This window comes from Eumetopias jubatus, unplaced genomic scaffold (genome assembly GCF_037043125.1).
Source record: "Eumetopias jubatus isolate StellerSeaLion01/CBP00866 unplaced genomic scaffold, mEumJub1_p1.0 scaffold_5, whole genome shotgun sequence".
NCBI classification, from domain to species: domain Eukaryota; kingdom Metazoa; phylum Chordata; class Mammalia; order Carnivora; family Otariidae; genus Eumetopias; species Eumetopias jubatus.
In genome coordinates, this window is record NW_028274811.1 from 2,624,334 (window position 1) to 2,633,676 (window position 9,343).

At 41.8% G+C, this 9,343-nt stretch overlaps 1 pseudogene; it reads right to left on the reverse strand.

The window, feature by feature from the left end:
• Positions 1 to 6,048: 6,048 nt before the first annotated feature.
• LOC114200484 (mitochondrial calcium uniporter regulator 1 pseudogene) lies at positions 6,049 to 6,780 on the reverse strand (annotated as a pseudogene).
• Between the last annotated feature and the right edge of the window lie 2,563 nt (positions 6,781 to 9,343).

Genomic DNA, 9,343 nt, shown 5'->3' on the forward strand with positions numbered 1-9,343 from the left:
TAATTCATTTCTCTGCTTCGTCTAGCCTATTTATTTCATCCAGTGTATTATTAATTTTATTGTGTTCATCCCAGACTGGTTTTATTTTTTAAATCTCTTTGCTAAGGGTCTCACTGATGTTCTCCACCCTTTTCTCAAGTCCATTGAGTATATTTATGATCATTACTTTAAATTCTCTATTGGTCTCTTGCTGTAGTTTGGTCCTGTTCTTTCATTTGGGAGATGTTTCTCTGTTTCCTCATTTTGTCTGACTTTCTGTGTCTCTCTACGTTAGCCAAGTCATCTACTTCTCTTGCTCTTAATGATAATAGCCTTATGAAGAAGAGGTCCTGTAGTGTCCTGAAATATAGTGTGCCCTGTTCCCTAGGGCCTGGTCTTTAGACAGTGTCTCCTACATGTGTTGCATGTGCTCTGCTATTGAGTCTTGGTCTCATTTTTGTTCAGTCCAGTTGTATGCAGAGGCTCTCTTTGCCTATTTGGGCAGTGAAGTGTGAGGCAGTCTGCTTGTCAAGACCTGCCCCCACCGCTGTCAGAACCAAAGTCCTGCAAAACACTTGGGTCAAGAGATGTGTTGACAGGGCTTGTGCTGGGTTCTGGGGCAGGGGCCCACAGTGCCAGGACTGAGGTGAATGTGACTGGGAAGGGTGGATCCACTGAATGTTGGGAGATGGGGCTTGTTGCAAGCAAGTTACGTAGTGAGTGTCCAGCGCCCCACTGGTTTCCGCAGGTGGTCCTTGTGTATGCTGGGGTTGGGGGTGTGGGGCAGGGGAGAGAAATGGTGCCTGAGAGCTGTTTTGTTTTTTTTTCCTAGAGGGGGTCTACCCATGCTCCCTGTCTCCCCAGGCTGCACTATGAGTTGAGCAAATCATTCCCTCTCCTGTCTGCCCCTAGCATTTTTCAAACTGCTATTTCTAAGCTGTATCTGCAGGGGCTGTTTTTTGTGCTGTCTCTTTAAGAGTGGGGGCTCCACCTCCTAATGAGGTCAGGGCTCTCCTGGAGCTGAGCATGCTGGTTTTTAAAATTCCAGGCTTTAAGTCCTGTTGATTTTTAGGACTCACTTTCCAAGCAAATACTGTAGAGATTCAGTCCTCCTTATTTGTGGGCTCCCCAGTGAGTCTGTTTTCCACCCTTCTCTGGGCCACCGGCTCCCTCTGCACCTCGGATAGCCACGGTCCATTCAGCTCCAAGACTGCATCTTTGCCCTTCCTACTTTCTTCAGCGTGGCCTCTTCCCTGCCTTTAGTAGTAGAGTTTGTTCTTCCAGTCTTTGGGCCATTTTCTGAGTTACTTATGCTAATATGGGTGTTATCTAGTTGTATCTGTAGGATGAGGTGAGCTTTGGGTCCTCCTACTCCACCATCTTCCCAATTCTAATATGTGGTCTTATTTATTTATTTATTTATTTATTGGCTTCTTAGTGTAATGTTTTCAAAGTTCATCTGTGGTTATGCAATGTATCAGCACTTCATTTTTTATTAAATAATATTCTATTATATGGATATATCAGATTTTGTTTATCCATTCTTCCCATCCTCCATTTCTCTTTTTACTTGATTGTATCATGTCTAAGAAACTATTAACCATTAACCAAAGGATGCAAAGATTTACTCCAATGTTTCCTTGTAAGAATTTTAGAGCTTTAGCTTTTACATTTAAATCTAGGACCTATTTTTTTTTTTAGGTTTATTTAAGCAATCTCTACACCCAGCATGGGGCTTGAACGCACAACCCCAAGATCAAGAGTTGCATACTCATCCAGCTGAGCCAGTCAGGTGCCCCTATATTGAGTTAATTTTCACCAGTGGTAGGAGATAGAGGTCCAACTTCTTCTTTCGCATGTGGATATCCAGTTATTTAAGAACCACTTGTTGAAAAGACTATTCTTTCCCCCATTGAATTATCATGGCACCAAAATTAAGTGACCATAACTGTAAGAGACTATTTGGAGACTCTCAATACTGTTTCAGTGATCTGTCTTCATGCCAGTACCACACTATCTTGATTATTATAGTTTTGTATTAGGTTTGTAATCAGGAAGCATGAGTCCTCTAAACTTTGTTCTTTTTTGGATCGTTTTTTAAATTTCTTTAATTTTGTGTCTTTAACTTCATCATTTTGTAGTTCACAATATACAAGTTTTACACTTTTGTTAAATTTATTCCTAAATATTTTATTCTTTTCCATGCTGCTGTAAACAGAATGTTTTCTTAATTTCATTTGCAAATTGCTTACTGTTAAAGAAATACAACTGATTTTTATACACAATCTTATATCTTCCAACCTTGCTGAAATCATCTGTTCCCATAGTCTTTTAGTAAATGCCTTTGGATATACTATATACAAGATTATGCCTTCTGCAAATAGAGGCAATTTTACTTCTTTCTAACCTGAATGCCTTGTAATTTTGTTTTCTCTTTCTTTCTCTCCCCGTGCTACCCTTTCCCTCTCTTTATCTCCCGCCCCCCTTTTTCTTGCCAGAAACTTAAGTATAATGTTAATGAGAAGCAGTGAGGGGATACCTTTATTTTTTTGTTCCTATTCTTAGGGGGAAAACTTTCAGTCTTTCACCATTAAGTGTGATGTTTACTTTGCAGATTATTCTTATTGTTAATTTATGTTTTGTATTAGTGATACTAATTCTACCATTTAGCTACATTCTACTTTATCATTTCTAAAAAATACTAAAATTATTTAATGAACTTAAATTTATAAAACCCAAATGTATTATTAATTTAAATTATTAAAAAACAGTGGGAAGGGGCGCCTGGGTGGCTCAGCTGGTTAAGCGTCTGCCTTCGGCTCAGGTCGTGATCCCAGGGTCCTGGGATCAAGCCCCATATCGGGCTCCCTACTCAGCGGGAAGCCTGCTTCTCCCTCTCCCACTCTCCCTGCTTGTGTTCCCTCTCTCTCTGTGTATCTCTCTGCCAAATAAAATCTTTTAAAAAATGAAAAATAATAAAAATAAAATAAACAACACTGGGAAAAGCAAGTAGTGGATGACAAGTGGGAGGGAGCTCATCCTCAGGAAGTTCTCTAGTATGTGGCCACTGTGAAGCATCAGAAAGACTGGCCCCAAATTCTCAAAGAGGGAGCCTACATATTGCAGAAGGGACTGAGGTTCCTTCAGGCTGCATGTGAGGACTCAGGCAGTCACAAAACCTAAACCAAATTATAGTGCTTGATACCAGGGAAAACATTTCATGAACTTTCTCCTCATACCTTCCACTGAACTCTTGTCTAATAAATATTAAAATGCTAAAAATGACTGCACACTTTGTTTTCAAAGGCCATTGGAGACAAACATTTTGAATACTTTATGTACCTCTCAGTATCCCATAAGAACAGGCTCATTGTCTCTGGAGTGTCCTCTTGAACTTCTCCCAAGTTGCAGAGCTGTGACTAGGCACAAGTGGCTGACAGACTTCTCCATGGTGGTCCAGAAAGACCGAGACTCAAGATGGCGCTGCATGATCACCTAAGGGAACTGTGCAGTTGATGGAAGAAAAAAGAATGCTAGCCTGAGAGATACACATTAAGACTGGGAAAAACAACTTGTGTTCTCTTTGGCTAACTCAGCTGGGTCTCTTAGGAGAAAAGTCTTCAGGAAGCACTCTGTCACGACGGCCACATCAGGTTGGAGGCTGCCTGGATTTGTGTTTCTATGTGGTACCTAGTCTTGGAAGAGAAAGGGTCCAGTATAGGTTTAGCCTCCAAGGGCAGGACTTTGGTCCACCATGTTCTGGGGTCCCATCGGGGCAGACTAGGCCACCCTAGAATCTCTTGGACTTTGTCACCCCCCACAGGTATTTCTTATAACCTCTCGAGTCATAGAAGATGAAGAAGACAAGGGTCAGGGTGCTCCACCTTTGGGTGGGGCGGGGAGCACAGAGCATCCTGTCCGTGTCCCCAGGATCACCAGTGAGGGTAGAAAGACTAGGGGAAGGAGATTCCCAGAAACTATTGATCATGTGTTGGGGATGCAGGTGCAGTGCTCTGGTAGGACTGATCCCAGAGCCTAGAGTGACTCTGCCCAGACCAGACAGAAGCACTGAGAGGGTAGGTGGGAGAGGGAGCCAGGCTCACCTGTTCCCCAGAGCAAGTGGCCTGGAAGTGTTCTCTAAGCATGAACAGAGCCTTATAATCACCCTCTGTCTCTTGACAACTGCCTTAGTCCCACCGGCCTGATGCAAGTCCCTATTTCCTCAGTTGTGCTCAACATTGCAGGGCAGTGGTAACCAGCCCAGTGAGAAAAGCGCCTGTGAAGTCTCTCTCCTTAGAAGCAGCTGGAGCTACTTTCAGTCCCTCCTGATTTTCTAGCTGTAGAGCCCAGAGCCTGGGAAGGAAAGGAAGCTGCCCTGATGCCCCTGTCCCTGTGACTGTAGGTTCCTCACATGGAGTGTGCAACGGAGAAGTTCTCCTGCGTCCAGCAACTAGCCCTGGATTCTCCAGGGATGGGAACCTGGTGATTGTGGGATTTCCCCCCTCTTATCAGTTGAAGTGAGTAGCTTCACTGACTGGAAATTGTTCAGACACTTTGTGTGTCCTTTAAGTGTGTGTCTCTGGTATTCTTATTGAATGGACTGGCTTTTTCCCTAGGGCTTGTAGGAGGAGCATCCAGGAAGACACTAGTTTTATCTGTACCCTGTAGCCTGTGACAGCCATCTTTGCATGACCCTGAAATGCAAAGGTGAAGGCACAAACCATCCCAGCTCCTCCTGGTCCTTCCCAGGGAGACCAGGGAAGGAATGCCATGAGATAGAGCTGTGAGTCAATGAACTCAGCACTTCAGGGCACTGAAAGTCAGTCCTGCCCTGAGTTCAGAAACAGAAGCAGGGTCTGGGTGGTCACAGTGACAGTCAACAAAGCCACAGGCAGGGGCCCCTCCTCAACTTCTCCTCTCAGGCTTTTCCTTGGCTGTACCCACCGAGTTGGGCTCAGGGTGCTGCTGAGAGATGGAATTGTCTGGAGGGGGGAACCTGGGTTGCCCTGAAGCCATAAGCACAACCAACAGTCCTGGTCCTTCTCTCTCCAGAGTCTGAGTGATCCTCTCCATTGAGGGTCAGGGATGATGGGCCTGAGATCCCAGCCAGCTTGTAAGAAGCGGGGGCCCTTTCATGAAGTGACCTATCTGGTTGCTCTCCTTGGTCCTGAATTCTCTGGGGTGGTGGAGTCAGGGAGTTTCTTTCAATCTTATACTTAAAAAAAAAAAAAAATCATCCTGTGGTTAAAAACATGAAAGGGGGATGGTTGGAATGTGGTATTTTCATCAGGCTTATTAAGGACGTAAAAATAATAGTATTGATTTCCAAGTATTCACATGAAGATGCTGACTGGGGACTCTTGCCTTCTGTTCAAAAGCTGTAGGACCAGTCAGTCGGGCTGCACTTTCAGAGGCTTAGAGCCGAGATGCTAATCACTGTGCAACCAGAAAGAGGTCAAGGTATAAAGCCTCTTGTCTGTCGGTTCCTGAGGGGTTTAGACAAGTTTATGTGAAGTCTAGAGACTGGGCTCTGAATTTGAGTGGTTATCACAGAGGTGGTGGGTAGAGTAGCAATGGAAGGAAGAGAAGCAATCTGGGAAGGTTTGTGCATCTTCCCTAGGACTTCTCTATTTGTAGGTTTAAAGTTAGTATTTTATTTACAAATCTGTTGTTAGCAATATAGCCTAATGCGTGTGTCCTATAGCTAATTGCAAATAGAATTTTAGACCTTATTCAAGACATTTAGGCTGGCAATAAAAGTTTGAATTTTTCAGTATAAAACCCATATTTAAAGTCATGGGTATTTTTTGAGAACAAAGATTACATTTAGCAAAGAGCTTAAATGTCTCTGTAAAGAACAGAAGACTTGGAATAGAGCTTTATAAAACCTTACCTTTATGGAACAACAGGAGCACAGTAGCCTGTATAAGACACTCAGGAGTGACCAGAGGAGTCAGAAGAAAATGACTTGCGAGTTGTGATTCTGAGGATGGAATAAGGTTTTCATTGTGATTTTTTTTCATACTAGTGGTTTTTAGTAACTTCTCTTTTCCTTCTTTAAATAGTTTATTATATCCATAGGGATAAAACTCCAGAGCTACTGTTAGGCCTGTGAAATACGGACCCTACTAAATATTTAATATCAGGTTTATGAGACTGGAGCATGGTTTGAAGGCAGGTAACCTCAGTGTCTGTCTGCCTGTCTCTCTGGGTGAGGGCTCGATCTTGCCAGGCGGGCAGTGCTGCTTTTCTGTCCTTATCTCCAGCAGCATCTGTGAGTACAGTTACTTTCAATGAAGACAGTTATTCAATGAGTATTTTACTCTTTTCTAGATTAAATCTAATTTGGTATCTGTTTGGACTTTTGTCACTTCACACTTTGTTGTTTTAACTGATGTAGTTCAAGTTTTCTCATTTTCCACTCTGAAGGCCAAAAATTCACTTTTCTACCAAACAATCCTATCCCATTTCACATTAGCAACCTGAGACATTATTTGCTGAAGTGTCATGATATGCTGTATCTTGGTGACCCCCTCTGGCCTTCATGATCTTGACCAATGCAGGTACAGTGATCTTTGCTTGCTGAGAGGTAAACCCATTTTCAAGTAAACACACTGGATGCATGTGCATCAAAGAGTAGAGGCTCCTCCTCCCAGAGGAGGTGAAATCTCTCCTCCTGCACCCAGCAGTGAGGCTTAGCCTTCTCTTTGAGGGGGCGTGCGCGTTGCAAGGCCATGGCACAGGTGGAGGGCAAAGGAGGCACCACGGACATTTGGGGTGAGGCTGGGCTGGTACCCACATGCGCTACCTGGGAGAAGCACCTGGCAGAAGCAGAGGGCACAGGGCCATGGCCTTCAGCTGCAGGGACAGCAGAGCAGGGGGAGAAGAGCAACAGACCATAAACCTCCTGGGCACTCAGGTGCAGCATCTTTAGACCAACCACCTGGGAGTGTGGACAGGCAGCGCCCCAGCTTCCATAGGCGGCCAGCAGACAGGGAGAGAAGTCACCGGCTTCCCAGGGGGTGCTTCAGCCTCTTGCCCAAGACTGAGCGGAAGTCCATGCCCAATGTGCTGGTGTAGCTGGTGCACCTCCAAGTCCTCCGCAGCCCTGCCAGAGTCTGACTGTGGGAGTGAGCAGGTGCAGTAGTGCCTGGCCATCAGCCTCCTGCCTGTGCCTGGGTTTTAGTGACTTCATGGAGTGCTGTGACCATTCGCATAACTCAGTTCTACAACCTTTTCACACCCCAGTAAGATCCCTCATGCCCATTTATTGTTAGTCCACATTTTTACTCCAAAGTATTTTTGTGTGTTGGGGAGAAAGGGCTTATTCAATTTCTAAAAATCTTGCCAGAAAAATTTAGTAATCTGAATAGAGCTATAACAAGAAGCTGAATTCTGTCTCTGCTTGAGTCAGTGTTGGTAATTTGTGACTTTCTAGGAATTTGTCCATTTTATCAACATTGTCAAATGTGTTGATAGAGTCATTTAAAATATTCTTTCCTAGCTATTTCCTTTCTGACCCATGGATTACTTATAAAGGTGCTGTTTAATTCCAAATATTTATGGATTCCAACAATTGGAGTGAATTTTAAGGTGTCCAAAAGACATAAAACAAGGTATAGATAGGGAAGTACCTGTGGGTTTAAACAATATGTAGTTTTACAATCGTACTTCTAGAACATAATAAAATGCCAGGTGTAGAACATAATATCAAAATACTCCAGGAACTATACCGCAGAAGAGAAGTGATCCCAGAAAGATGGTGTGGCTTATATGAAGATATGATAAATGAATAAATGTCCTAAGTGGTAACATAGTGTTTGTCTAGTGAAGCTAAAAAGCAAGTATTTGAAATATTGAACCACGGAAATAGGTATGAGACTTTAAAGCTAAAATCTTATTGCATTTTTGTTTAGTTTTTCTTTGTTAATTACCTGTACATGGTAAAAATGTCACAGTTAACCACTAAGAGTATGTAAATTCCAAATTAGCAGAGGAAAAAAATCAGAAGCAGGAAAAATAGTGAACTGAATATAAAAAAAGGAAAAAATATGCAAAAAAATGTTACATATAGAAATAAAAGTCCAAATATATGAAAATCAATTGTTAACTCATAAAACATAAAGGGTAAGAAGATATTGTCATTTGGAAAAATGATAACATTGGTAATAATTAATCCAGCTTATGCATTTAAAAAGAAACTTAAAATGTAAGAAAGTTTCAAAGTATCTATAAAGATCAGGCAAGTGCTAACCAAAAAATCTGTTATATCTATACAAATATCGGATGAAATAGACTTTTAAGACTTAAATAGTAAAGGATCTTACAGTATAATAAAAACGTACATTAAAGATATGAGTTCAAAGATATAAAAATTCTATACCTGTATGCATCTAATAACAGACTACATTTGTTCAAACTTCATTAAATCATACCAAATGCATTTTCTAAATCTGGCTTTTGTTCAGTATTAGGTTTTGATATTCACACAGGTTGTCTTGTTCAATTTTTGTAGCTACATATTAGGATATGAAAGCCTCAATTATTTTAACCATCCTACTGTTCATAGACTTTACAAAGCAGAAATTGATAAAACTTTGACAAGAAAGTGACAAATCATCTATCATACTGTGATCTTTGAACATTTGCTCTCAGTTACAGATTGGCCAAACACACAAATACTATCAGCAAAGATACAGAACATTTAAACAGCACAGATAATACATTTGAGCAAATGAGCACACACAGAATTCTGCAATCAACAATTAGAATACAGTCTTTAGAAGGCCATTTGGGACATGTATAAAAATTAGCCTACAGACCATGTTCTCTGACCACACCATACTTGAAAACAGTTATAAAAATTTCAATTTACTTTGGAGACCTTGGGCATGCAAATTATCTTCCTTGGGTCTCAGTTTATCCACCCAGAAAAAATGGGAGCAGAGTGCTTGCTTATCCATAAGAGTGAAGCAATGCTTATGTAATGATTCATTGATGTAAATGGCTGAACAGTGCATTACATTAGCTGTAATGTGTTTGTATTGTATTGTATTGTATTGTATTCTATCTCCAATAAAAATGAGATTTGGAAATGGCAGGCTATTATTAAAAGAAAAAAAGCTAAAGCTAAAATTGGGACCCATTTCTCTATCTTAGAGTCACCCAAGACAAAGATGGAAGCTCTGGAAAGATTGGCAGCAAGAGAGAAGACAGAGCACCAATACCTCTTGGTCAAAGACATAAACCACAAGCAGTTTTTTTTAAGATTTTATTTATTTGACAGAGAGACACAGTGAGAGAGGGAACACAAGCAGGGGGAGTGGGAGAGGGAAAAGCAGGCTTCCTGCCGAGTAGGGAGCCC